At 46.4% G+C, this 13,645-nt stretch overlaps 1 long non-coding RNA gene across 2 annotated transcripts in view; it reads left to right on the top strand.

Annotated features, from left to right (window-relative positions):
* LOC121666361 overlaps positions 1-13,645 on the top strand; it is an 81,137-nt gene that overhangs the window by 57,036 nt on the left and 10,456 nt on the right. The window lies entirely within an intron of this gene.

Raw genomic sequence — 13,645 nt, 5'->3', positions numbered from 1 at the left:
TTGTTTAGTGGAGGCAAAAAATGAGATTTGAAACTGTGTAACCAGTGAGGCGGGACTTTATTAAAAGTTGCAGCACCACGAGGAGTGAAGGAACTAAGCTGCAGGTACGTAATAAAACATTTGATAATGTTTTAAGGACATCTACATGAATATGGGGCCTTTCCAAGGGGACCTTCACAAAACTCTGTGTGTCTCTTCTCATTCCATCTCGCCTCTGTTCAGATGCCGAGGAATCCATGGCTGGGATATCATCAGGCCTTTCTGGCTGAAAGCTACCGACTGTAATAGTGCCTGACTCAGTTTCAGCCTAGTGGCCTCCTGAAACTCTCAATATGTGCCAGATATAAGGAGCTCTTCATCATGCAGGTATCTCCAAAGAACCAAATTAAGGCCAGCATATCCTGGCATGTAGAGCACTAATCAGTCCTCTGAGGCTGAGTCACCATTGAATCTCACCAGACCAGGTTTTGAATCAGGTCAGAGGATCAGTTGTTTATCGTCAAAATCCTCAAGCTCTCTATCCCTACTTGCCAGTAAAGCTGTTCAGCTTCCCACCACTGTTTCGAAGCGTTACTCGTTCAAAGTGGCCTGTGCTTGACTTCTCCTTAATGCAGCTCCCTGGAGAGGAGGAAACACAGTGTCACCCTGGGCCAGAGCTGGGTGCCCTGGGTGAGTGACCTTTGCCAAGCTAACCTGCCCTCACCTTGCCCGGCAGCATTAATTGCCTCTTAGGGCAGCTTTGTCGACAGCTCTGGGAGGTTGGGACAGACAGCTCATGCTTCCTCTAGTTAGGAGCCAGTAATAGCCACTTTGGGTCCTGGGATGAGAGAAGGAGAGGCTGGTAATACCCCTGCTTCAGTGCCCCATTAGAGTGGAGGAATCCTCAAAATGTGGGTTAGTTTCAGCTGAGCCCCCTCCCTCTCCAGCCCAGGCTCTTCCTCATCTTGTTTCAGCTCTGCACCACAACCCACGTGAGGAGGGCGTGATGCTATTTATTCTTGTTTCCTCCCTCTCTGACATCCTATCAGAAACACCAGTCTGAGTCAGAGGCAGAGGCTGTGACTGAAATGAGAGAGAAAACTCGGAAATGCACAGATTTCAGCCCAGTGTGGCTACCCCAGCTCTTTGGAAAACTGGGCCTCAAAAATGTGTGAGATACTCAGCAAAACAGCAGCTAAAGAAAGATTATGTGAATTAGAAAGTGCCCAGCAAGCAGCAAGAAAAGGAGTGGCTGGCTTGTTGTAGGTAAGGAACAGGACTCAGAGGAGTGTTGTAGCATGGGTGTTACATGACCTTCTACCCTCTTGCAATATCTGCTATTTTTGGACATTTGCTGAGAAGAATCCCTCCAAGATCACTCCTCTGGTTTATTGGGTGGTGTTAGCTGGGTTTTCCAGCACAAACAGAACTGTGCTACAGCGAGAGGTTTCCAGCAGTGATATTTTTCCACATGCATTTGAATGAAAAGTCATTTAAAAGCCTACTCTCTGCATTTGGCAAGTAGGGGCAGGGTACCCCAAACCAAACACATGTGTCCAAATATTCTAGTCCCAAACACTTAGATCTAGCTGCTTACAATGTGTTTCATTACACATTAAGCAGCACAGATCTGGAAGGATCTGGAAATACTTTCCACATCCAGATCTCCCCAGCAAGAACCATGTCTTGGGCAGATTGCATTTTTATTGCCTTCATTGCCTTGCTGAGATGATATCCCAGTACTTAAGGTGAACTGTGTGAGTAATGGTACCTCAGTAGAATGGAGCCATTTACTTCTGCTCAAGTGAACTGGTGCTTAATGGTCTGTACAGTTATATGACCTCTGGTTGCAATCTGATCAGATAGCACAAACTAAATGCATTGGAGTCTTGCTGATAACAGGAGAGTGGAGGGTCAGGATCTAGGGTATTGCCCAAAGTAGGGACAACTGGTCAGCAGGTGGCAATCTTATATCTGAAGCAGGAAAGGCCCACCACTGCTAGAAAAATTTGCTACCCGCCGTGTCTCAGTGAGACATGTAATCTAGAGACCTGGATGCTTTGGGTACTGGTTCTAATCACACGGGTTTAATTGTTCTTTGCAGTCTGTTAACAGCACACCTTTGCCATGTCCCAGATATTATGACTTAGTTTCCCTTCCTTCCATTCTGCTGTGCCCTCTAGTTGCAGATCTGATAGGTTATATTCAGCCTCCTCCTTGGCCAGACAGCAGAACAGGGCCAGACATGCAGCCTCATTATTTGCAGCTAAAAAGCTGCTATGGAATGGGTGCACCTTGCAAATGCAAGCCCTGCATTATCATTAACCAGATCTGCTGCTCAGGTCTGTGAGAGAAGAGTGTCTTGGTCCTTGTGGGCATGAATGGCTCACTAACTTCACTGGCCTGGTTTGCCCATGCAAAGTCAGTCAGCTGCAGCAGTTTGGTCAACACCAACTTTAATACAACACTTCAGCTTAGGCATCTTTGCTCATATAGTGCTACTTCAGAAATTCTTTCCTTTGGGCCTTTTTATAATACAGAGAAAAGAATGGCACAAACCATTTCCAGAGCATTTGACCTCATTTTCAGCCTGTCAAGTGGGAGAGAGGCCGTGAAGCATAAGGAGAGTGGTTGGGACCAGGCAGGGAGTATGCAGCAATGGCAGCATTTGTGATACATGTTGTCCTAACAACAGCAGCTTTCTCTAACCCAAGATTTCCTGTGCTAACATCTTGAGGAATCCTTGGGTATGGCCTGTTACCTGAAAGGCACTTCATGCTCCTGTGGGGAGGGAGGAGGTGAGAAAAAAACTGATGCTGCTTCTTTTGAAATGAATTTAGCATTGAGGAGAGTAACTTGTTCCCAAACCTGGAGCCTGAAGCTCTGTCTTATCTACAGGGCAGGGAAACAGGCAGAGCTGGAGCAAATGTTCCTATCCTGCACTTTCTAGGTGAACTGGGACCTTGCATCCATGCATGTGACATGCTGCAGGAAAAGCGCAAGTGTTGGTGATAGCCAGTTCTTTCTTGTGCACTTTGCTGGGCATGAACAGTGGCCAAACTTCTTACAGACCTCAGAGTACCAGCCCCCAGCAGTCTGATGTAACAGTGCTTATCCCAGTTTCATGCAAGCAAGGTAAGGGACCTAAGACTAGGTGACCTGGGCACGGTTGCATGACAGGTTTGTTGCAAGACAAGCAGTTATACCAGAGCCTCCCAAATCCTTGCCCTTTCTCTTGGGTTAGAGCAGCTTTGGTTGCCCATTCAGATCTCAGCCCCATAACCAAACAGTTAATTTGGGCCTATTGTAAGTGAGATATGAACCACTGAGGATTAAAAGCCATTTTTCTCATCCTGCCAGCAGTCACCAACTGGAATTTGACAGCTAAGCACTGCTAGTCTGTGCTTCATCTAAGCTGGCAGCCTTCTTGCTGAAGTCAAGGTCATTGGGAATAGCACAGTACAGTGAAGAGGCAATTAAAGCACATGGAAGCCACCCAGGCACTCACAGCGGGTTTGATTTCTCACCCCTTCTGCTGCCCAGTTTTCACAATGCACATCTACAGATTCAGGTTATAACCCCAGAAATGTTGCAACAAGGTAGGGCTTGGAGCACATTTTGTCTGCAATGTTTGCACGGTCTGTCTCACAAGCAGCCAGGGCTGTCCCAGGCATGCCAGCAATGCAGGCAGGAATGGCTGGATGAAGCTCCCAGGTGGAGAGCAGGGCTTTAGCTTCCATCCCACTGTAACCCAAATGGTGTTAAGCATAAGGTCCCTGAAACTGAAACCTGCCTACCTACTCCTTGCTTGGCCGCCTGCAGCCTTTACCCAGAGAGCTGGTGGTGCTGCAGCACTACAGATCAGAGGTGTGCGGGAAAGAAAGGGCAAGCATTGGAGTGGGGCTGGCTCAGACAGCTGCTCACACCCTGCCCACCCAAGCAGTGATCTGCATTCAGAACCTGACCCAATTCCAGCTCCTGCTGGCTTCACAGGAAAAACACTGTGGGGTTTCCAGGAAGCACTTGCACAACAGCCGATACCAGGTGAGCTGCAGGCCGAGACAGATGTGTTGTCAAAGCGGTGTTGCCACATGTGTTGTAAGGATGAGTGAAGGATATTGGCATTTTGTGTCATTCATACCTAGGGGACCATGTTTTCTTTTCAAATGCAGTCAAAATGGAGGGGAGAAGAGGATAAGCATGGTTGTGACTTTAAGACACCAGTTATGAGTAGGAATGTGTGCCTGGCATAAAGTTCTTTCAGTAATGCTTATGTTGCTTTTATGCTTTTGTGGAAAACTCATCAGTGTATTAAAAAGGGTAGGGTCCTTTGCTTTAAGAGAAGGGCTATGACCTGGTGGTGTGAAATTACTGTGTTTTGGAAATTTTCCCTTCATATCTGACATTTGCTCTATATCTACCCAGGCGCTCTGACCCGTCTCTCATTAAGAACAACCTCTAATCACATGTGAGCACAAGTGGAGGATAATATATTTTCTTTCACCAGAATGAAGAGGGAAAGCAGTGACAAACACAGCAACTGATGGGAAAAGTCCTCTCTTTAGTATGAACCAGATGTCTTCCAGCCTGAGGAGCTGGTGTATGGCTCACAGTGGAATGGGAGTGCTGGGTTGGACGAGAGGGCTTGGAGTCATGCACCTGGCCTGACCTGGTCATGCATGCTCCTTGTGACCATTGATGCAACACTGGTTGCTTCTCTCTGAAAGCCATTTGCTTTCCACCCACCTACTGGGTGGAAAGCCTCAGAAAAGCTTGCCTTGGAAAAAAATGCCTGGTCATCAGCCTGGTAAGTCAGGCTTCTTGTCTCCTCTCTCTCTCTCGCGACCTCTTTTCCCAGCCAGAAACACATTTGTCGCAGACCCACAGAGTCCACATCAGAAATCTCTGCTTTAGCTTCCCTGGAACTGGGAATATCTAGAGAGCCAGAAGAGGGAAATGAGAGCAGAAGATGGAGCAGGGAGGTATGAAAAGAAATGCACAGGAAAAATGAGATCCATGTGTGATCCCAGGCTACAGGATGGGTATGTAAAGGAAAGGAAAGAACAGGACATATAGAAAAGAGTTCTGGACCCAAGGGAACTAGGTGAGAGACATGGCAAATTTTACTAGAAAGGTCTCCACGGCTGAAAGACGTCAAAAGGCTGTTTTTCCTGCTAAGAGCAGGGAAACAAAGCAGTATTCATCTTGGAAAATGTGAGGCATAGGGATAGCTGCAGCCCTATGGAGAGGTTCACGTTTTTCTTTAGATGGCCTTTGCTTAGTTATGCTATGTACCAGTACTTACAGCACAGCCCTGCTGATGCCACAACTTAACCCTGCAATGCTAGCAAGTGTCCGTAATGGCTGGTCCCAAACCACGCGGGTCAAGGTGCCACGTGGCTTTCCTTCTTGGCCAGCACCCAAGAAGGAGCTGTAGCAGCTCCACAGATCCCATCCCCACCTCTGTCTGCCTGGAGGCCTCCCAGAGTCCTGGCCAGCTCGGCGTGGGGGCTGGGAGGACAGCGGTGCTGGCGTAACTGGTTTGGGCAGCATACCAGACCGGAGCCGGTGCCAGACAGCGCTGCCCCGGCCGCGGGGCTGCTCCTCCGGCGCCTCCGCGGGGTACGGCAGCGGCAGGGACCAGCACCCCGCAATCCTCGGCACCCCCGCGGGGCGGGGCTGGGCTGGGCTGGGCCGCACGGGCAAGGGAGCAGCTTCCACTGAGGAAGGGCCCCATGCTGGCACAAGGGCCGTGGAAAGCCAGTGCGGCATCCGAGAGGGCAGAAGGGGGACGTGCCGGTGCCAGCGCCAGCTGCGGGTCAGCCCGGCTGAGCGAGGAGCGCGGCAGAGCCTCAGGTGCCTCCGCCAGGCCGGGCCAAGGCGGGGATGCCGCGCAGCAGCTCCGGCCGGTGTGCACGGGGTCAGGGCATGGCACCGCCCTGGGCACCGGCGGTGCTACGGGCTGGGCTGCAGGGAAACAGCGTCCTTGCGGAAAAACCATTCTCAAGGTCCCTCTCTTTTGCTGTCCCAAGTTGCCCTTGACGGCAGTGGAAAAAGCCAAGGTGGGAGTCCTGTTCTGCAGCATTTTCTCCTTGAACTCCAGAAGGCAAGCTGATGTTGCTGTAAATGCAGCAACACACTTCGCCACTGAGGCATTTCTGTGAGGCTGACAGGGATTTTGCCTAAATGTCATGCAGAAGGCCAGAAATATGTCATCCTAGCCTTAACAGCTCTTTCTGCTCCTCCTGCTCTGAGGACTGGCACGAAATTATGAAAAGGGCATCAGGCAAGGACAGCTAGCCCCTGTCCTCTACCAGTCAGTCTTAGCTGGAGATTCCTGCTCTGGAGGTCATTAAGCCAAGGAAGCCTCCTTGGAACAAGCAAAATACTAAATCCTAGACCTTGAGCTGAGACTTGGTCTTCATTGTTATCAGGCTAGAAAAGATGAAGCCAGGCTGGATTACTTCATTTTCTTCTTTTAATTCCTTTTGTCTTGAGGCCCTGATGGCGCAGACAGAATTAAGAAACTTACCCTTGTGCCTATTTGGGAATTTTCACCTGCAGTTTTTATCCTGGGAGCATGCAAACTTCCCATCCTCTTACCACATTTTGTGTGGTTTTTTAACCCCTGTTTTCCACAATGCATTCCAGTGAGAAATATGTCCTTTAAGTGTGTTGTCTCAGACCATCCTGCCCTCCACAAGCCGGGACTTGTGGAAAGCAAATCTATTCAGGCTAGGAATGTGTTAACTATTCATTGCTGACTCTCCCATTAGGGGCTGTGAGCTGTGCTGGGGATTTTGTGCCGGGGATTTTCCACCAGCTCTGCCTATTTCAGCTTTTCAGCTGGGTACATTTTCCCAAAAAGATGTAGTCTCAGAAGCGCCATCTTCACTGCTTAGTCACTCAGGTAAAGAAAATAGTTTGAGCATGGTTCTCATGCTGCCTCCTTCCTACCAGGCACTTGGCTTTATCTTGCATTATAAATGAGACTAAATCTTTTTGAAAATCTATGTGTCAGCACTGGAATATTTATAGTCGTGTCAAACATTCCTGAGTACATGGATAAAACCCAGGCTAAAGTATCCTAGTATGCCACTGATGACAAAAAAGTGTTGTGCCAGTGAGAGAGTCAACCTTGATGTGATGCAGACAAAGATGGTTTTTGCCAGTTTGGGGGCAGGTGGGGTGGGGGTGTGTGCTTATTGTAACAAAGTCAGTATGTTGTATTTTATGATTACCTTAATAATCACATCTATAATAATGTAATTTTTCCAGCAGCAGATTGCAGCAGGAGATAAAAACCTAGAATTATGTTTGTGAATTTGACTGGAGGAGATTGCAGACTGTTCCCAGGCCATGTTTGCTCTCTTTGCCAAAGCAAAGTATTACTTAAATAGAAAGCTAGGGACACTATGCTGCAGCTGAAATATGACCCATTAGAAATGACTGAGAAACCGCAATTAAAAACTCAAGGAATTATAAATAATTTATCTCAAATAAAACTAGGGGAGGGGAGGTAATTTTATTGCTGTTTAAGTTATGAATCCAGATCTTGCTTTGTAGATGCTTGTTTCCTTTATATGCTATTTGTCCTTTTTAAAAGAATAACACGGGCCTTTTACATCTGTATACAAAGTATGTAATAATACATTGTTATCCTGCTTATTCTTTATTCATTTTCTATTTAAAAATCTTCCAGCACTTGGACCACTCATCCTTATATTAAAAAGCTGCTTGCCATTTTTAGCTGCCCTCTCCTGTTTCCAAAATAATTAAGATCTCCACATCTTTAAATTTTTTATTTCATTTTTGTCTGTGTTCTGACAAATGTATTGACCAGCTCACTCTCACTGCCCTCCACTAAAGGAAACTGTGATTGATAGATCCTGTCTTCAGTTAGAGAAGGTCTCTCAACACAGGCGTTTAGGAATTCTTTCTCACTGCTTTGCTGTCGAGTTCTCGGTGCACTGTTCACACGAATGGGCTGGACCATTGTCAGAGGAGTGGTTAAATCTCAGCCAGACCTGAGAGGGTTCAAGTGGGCAGGGAATGATAGCCTTTCACCTGTTTTGGTCTTCTCAGTCTTACCATAGCAATATATGCTTGCTTGGTCACTCCCTTTCAAAAAACAGTTGGTCTGCTGAAAAAATAGATCCTTTGGTCTGCTCTATATTTAGGCAAAACCAATCTTGATTCCAGAACTATAGAAATGCACACTTTTCTTTCACCCTTCAGCTAAGGAAGAGGGGAAAACAAACATTTGAGCAAATCCATCTCTAATAATGTAATATTTTACATGTCTGTTTAATAGACAACTACAGCAGTGAGGGGAAACTCTGACAAGTCACTGCTGCACTTTATGTTGTTTGTGCTCTGAAGGCTGCTCAGTTTCTTCATTGTCCTGCAGAGTTTGCAGATTGGACTGTGATTTCTTGATGGGTTTAGTTCACGGGTATAAACTTATTTTCTGATAATGCCTAGACAGGGTAGAAACTTCAAAACCATAAAGGAACCATTGACCTCCTCAGGGTCCTGAGGGCTGAGGACAGACCACTGAAGGGAAAAGTTAAATAAAAGGTGGAAAAATCTGAGTTACTGCTGTTGGCTCCTCAGCAAAGCTGTGTGACTTCTCACACTGGAGTGAATACTTGTCCCCAGGTTTGTTTTTCCTTTTCTAAGGGGTAATGGTGGTACTGATAATATGTATATGGATTATTCTGTATTAAAAATTTTTGCTGTCTTGTTGGGATACTAGTTAGGAATATACAGGAGAATACACATCCAACTCATCACAGTTCTGGCCCTAGCATAATTTAAATTATACTTGGGAAAAAAATTACAACATAGTCTATTTAACTAGCTGAGAAAATAACTTCTCTGTGGTATGAATGGCATCTCCATTACTGAAGTATTTTTGTATGGCTCTAGCAATATATACATATGCTGGAAAACTTTCAGTGTAGACACACCCTAGAGGAACCAGGTGTCCAGCTGGCTGAGGAGGTCACCTACATATCTAACTCTCTTAGACACACTCAAAATCACTATCCAAAGTTTCCCTTTTGGAATAACAGTTCAACACATTTCACCAAGTTCCCTCCCGCCCCTGTGAGGTCTTGATGAACAATGAGGTATCATCTTCCCTCAATCCCAAACGCAGCCTACCTGCTGCTCACCCTGCCTTCAGTGCTGCCTTTCACACATACCCCAGACAGTAAAGCTGCCAGAGGAAGCCTGGGCTGGGCTGGACAGAAAGTGGAAGGGTAGGAGGAGGTCTGTCAACAACATGTTTTTAACTGGCAAATAAAGGGACATTTGACTTTAGTGACAAGACCTGCCCCTGTGATGTAAATTAAGTGGAATATTTGCAGTGTCATAACACTGAGTGTAGATTCCATTTGTTTTAAGATACACAAATCCTAAACCTATTTTTCTCTTTCTTTTCTGCCTCTGGAGCTAATGCATTTAACTCTCAAAGAGGAGACAGCTGATTGTTCAGGTTCTCTTGATGTTGATTTTCTTTTTAAAAAATCTTGCATATTATTCTAGATTAATTATATCTTTCTGCAAATAAAATCATTGGAAGGGGTCCACTTCCCTCCTCCCGTTCTGCTCAGTTTCTTCCTTGATTTCTTTCACGTGTTCCTTCCCCAGTGAATACATCTGAATGTTACGTGGTGTTAATTAAGACTCTTAGTTGCATATTTGTCTTTGCAAAGCCTGCCAGTGTGTACAGGCAACTGTGATTGATTGACAGCATGCGAAGAACAATGGAGAAGGCTTAACAAGGCTTGGCAAAGCAATGCAATCAGTGGAGAGCATGCTCAGGGGAAGGGCTTCACACAAGGATTTCAGGAAGATCTGTGCTTGGTGACTTTTATTTCCTTAATCAACGGCAGGAAACAATTCAGCCCTGCTGCAGCTGATGATAAAGTAGCTCCACCAAAGCCCACTGCTAGATGAAGTAACCACATGGCTTGAGGTAGAACAAGCTGTGCTGGAACACGCACTTTTGTGGTTATTTGGGGATGCCTTTAGAAACTGTGGTTCTTCCCAGCAATGACCTGGAGCTGGGATGTTTTGATGTTGGGCTCTGCAGTTGTGCCAGCACACGGTGCTTGTGAGGGTGGTGCAAAGACTCCCCTCCCAGCTGAGGTCCTGAGTAATTGACCCAATGCTACACAGGCCAGCTATCTGTTCTGCTGCCATCCCAAGGCAAAGCTCGAGCACAGTGGAAGAGAAAAGGTCTGGATTTACCCCAACTCATGCATAAAGCCTCCCATAGGCAGAGTGAGCTGCAGTTGCAGCCACCTGCCCAGCATGTCAGGGGAAAAGCTCATCCCAGTTCTATGCACCATCCACATGGCTTGCCTGTCTCACATGCCGTGGTGTTCTCTTGTATCACCAAATCTGAGTACCACGCCCCTTCCCTCAAATCTTTGCATTCTCCTCCCATTCCTAGGGAGCTAAGAACTGCTGCAAGCCCTGCTTCACAGGAGACAAGTGGAGGTACAGAGATGTCACCTGTAACCTCTTCAGTTTCCTTAGTAATGATGAGAAATTTTAGGGCAGAACCAGAAACTAAACCTGGGTTTCCCAACAGTGTTTTTCGGGGAGTTACCTCAGGGGCTTCCTGCCCATGGGGCCAAATATCACATAGTAAGAGGTGCAGTGGTTCAGGCAAAGAGAAATCACAGCAGTCTGGGATCTGTTGCATTTGGAAACAGTAGCATAATGTAGCAGAAACTGCTTTCCCTCCATCTGTCATGCCTGGAGTGGCATTTATGCAGGCAGATCTCTATGCCAAGGGGTCACATTACAGCCCATTTCTCTGCTAACCATGTTACTGCATGTTTTTGTCTCACCTGTGTACACAAGTCCAATCCATGTTACAGTTCAGAGGACAAATTCCTTGCTGAATCAGAGTTTGACCTTATGTATAGCAGCAGCAATGACCACTATTGCAGCAGGACTCCCAGGCATGTTCAGTTTTCTGTCATCTGCTCACACCAGTGAAGAAGGCCACCAGAGTGAGGTGTGCACTGTAAACCTCAGGGGCAGGGGGGTGTGATGATATGCCGACCTATAAAAGTTTGCACAGTTGCTATTTTTTGCCTATTTTACCTCCTTCTCCCTGTCCTGCTCTTGTCTCCTGAGTTGAGCAGCACAGCAGATGAGGTGTTTGGGTGCTGGCAAAGCACATGGGAGACCTGGAGTGGGTATCTTTGCCTGCTGCAATCCTTTGCATCTGAGTTGTGTGAACCCCTTAGAGTTTGTCTACACCAGATGAAGTAAATGCCTGGGAAGTTACACCTTCCTGGGAAGTTACACCTTCCTGTAGGCAACAGTCGGATAAATTAACCCAGGAGAACATGGCATGACTGCCTCCTGATCGATTTAGAGCTTGTCATTGGAAGAGGTTGCCTGGGCTGCAGGAATGGCTCAGCTCCTGAGGAAAGCAGCTGGTGAACCCCTGAGGTTAACAACCCTCATAATTAAGGTAAATTAGCACCAACTTAGGAAACTTTAAATGAAAAATGGGCGCATTGGACCACTCTATATGTCCGTCTAGTCTACTATCCTCTCTTCATCAGTGGTTTAGAGAAAATGCTATGAGAAAGGCGAGCATGTACTGGTAATTCTTCGGTGTACTTGCCAGGCTGTGGGTTCTTGAAAGCTTCCTAAAATCTTGCTGTTTAATAACACTTAATAGATATGTTTGCAACTTTGTAAAATCATTTTTTGAAGTCTATTTTAGGCATCCATAGCGCTGCTGGCAGCAAGCTCCAGAATTTAATTATCCATTTGATGAAGCGTTTCCTTTTGTTATCTTTGAATCTGTCACCTCGTAATTTTATTTTATGTCGTTTCTTCTGTATAATCCTGCCATGTGACCAAATGCATGCAAGTCACCAGGACTCTTCTCAGGCTGCTGTCTTGTCTATAGCTGCATGCCTGGGAAACTGCTGCAGATACGTTGTGGTTATGCTGTGGATTTATGTGGTATATGTGTCAAGGGGAGGTTGTTTTTCACTTAACCAAGCCCACACCAGTATAACTCTCCATTTTAAATTCCACTACAATAGTCTGAATAGGTCTGCCAATGATTTAACTCTTTTCTTGGAAGTGAAAGCTTTGCCAGCATAAAGCACTGATATACCACAGAACATGCTGAGTTGGAAGGGACTCATCAGGATCATCGAGTTCAACTCCTAACACTGCACAGGACACCCCAAGTGTCACCGCGTGCCTGAGAGCATTGTCCAAGTGCTTCTTGAACTCTCCCAGGTTTGGTGCTGTGACCACTTCCCTGTGAAGCCTGTTCCAGTGCCCAACCACCCTCTGGGGGAAGAATCTTTTCCTAATACCCAACCTAAACCTCCCCTGACACAATTTCAGGCCATTCCCTCGGGTCCTGTCACTGTCACCACAGAGAAGAGATCAGTGCCTGCCCCTCCTCTTGCCCTCACAAGGAAGTTGAAGAAAGCAGGTGTAGTCAAAAAAGCTTGTCTTTCAGCCACAGCTTTGTTCAAGCACTTCTTCAGCATCAGTGAGTTTTACCAGGGAGGTGTCTCTGCTGTGGAGATGGTGTGTGTCAAGGCTGTGCCTCACACCAGCCTGGAACTCACAGGCAGGAAACAGGGCTTTGCTGCAAGAGTGATGCCAGCAAGGCAGCTCACCCCTCTTTGCCATCCAGACCCACCTGTAGGCCAACAGAAGTCTTTGGTAATCCAGCCTTTGGGACTAAACCAGCCTGATGAGGTGCAAAGCTGTCCCTCAAATCATGTGAAAGAAAAAGTAAAAATACCTTCATGAGGTCTAAGGAGCCTCCCCACTCAGTGCCTGTAAGTTTACTGAAGACCTGTGCCTATGATTGGCTTAAAAAGCCACATCCCCAAGACCATATCTGAGAGTCTGATAAAAGACTTGATTTCTCAGGAACCCTTGAGTTTCTATTAAAAGAACTGAGAGAGATTGTGAGTTCTGCTCATTTGTAATTCAAGTTGTTTACACAGGAATCCAAATATGGAGTTGGACTTTTATCTTATATTGGCCTTTGTCTTGGGCTGTCATAAAGCAAATATGATAAGCTAACAAGTGGCATAAAATTTTCAGTTACTTTCTAAATGTTACAGCAGCAGAGAATCAAGTAGAATTACTGAAGGGTCAAAGGCATAGATTAGAAACATCATTAAGAAATGGAAAGAATTACTGATAAGTTTTAGTGTCTTCATTTTATTACTTTCCTGTCTCAGTCAGGTCTGCAAACACACTGATTCACGTTTAATTGAACAACAGCTTCATTGTGAAACCTGCCATTCTTAGCTCCTGTAAAGAAAATATCTTTAAAAACACCACCCCCGCTTTCTAACATTGTACAGACAAAGAATTTCAGCTCATCTGCCATAGGATGTACTCCACAAGTGGCATCATCTTCCTTAAGTCTCGTTTTCTCCGTCATACGTGGTGTGACAAGTAGCAGCCTGGGGACCTGTGTGCTGTGGGTGCCTCTGTGCAGAAGGGCTCCTTCATGCCCCTTGATGCCTCAGTCACCAGCAGCAGCCTCTGGGCTGGTTTCCCAAAGCTGCAGAGCGGGACAAGGTGGGCCATGCAGGAGGTGTGTAAGGGTGACCTTCACTTCGAGTTCCCAAAGCCCTGCCCA

The sequence above is a fragment of the Corvus kubaryi genome, unplaced genomic scaffold (assembly GCF_017639235.1).
Source record: "Corvus kubaryi isolate FWS band 111438036 unplaced genomic scaffold, C.kubaryi_AGA036_p1.0 37341, whole genome shotgun sequence".
Taxonomy (NCBI): domain Eukaryota; kingdom Metazoa; phylum Chordata; class Aves; order Passeriformes; family Corvidae; genus Corvus; species Corvus kubaryi.
This window is presented reverse-complemented; position numbering and strand designations above follow the sequence as displayed.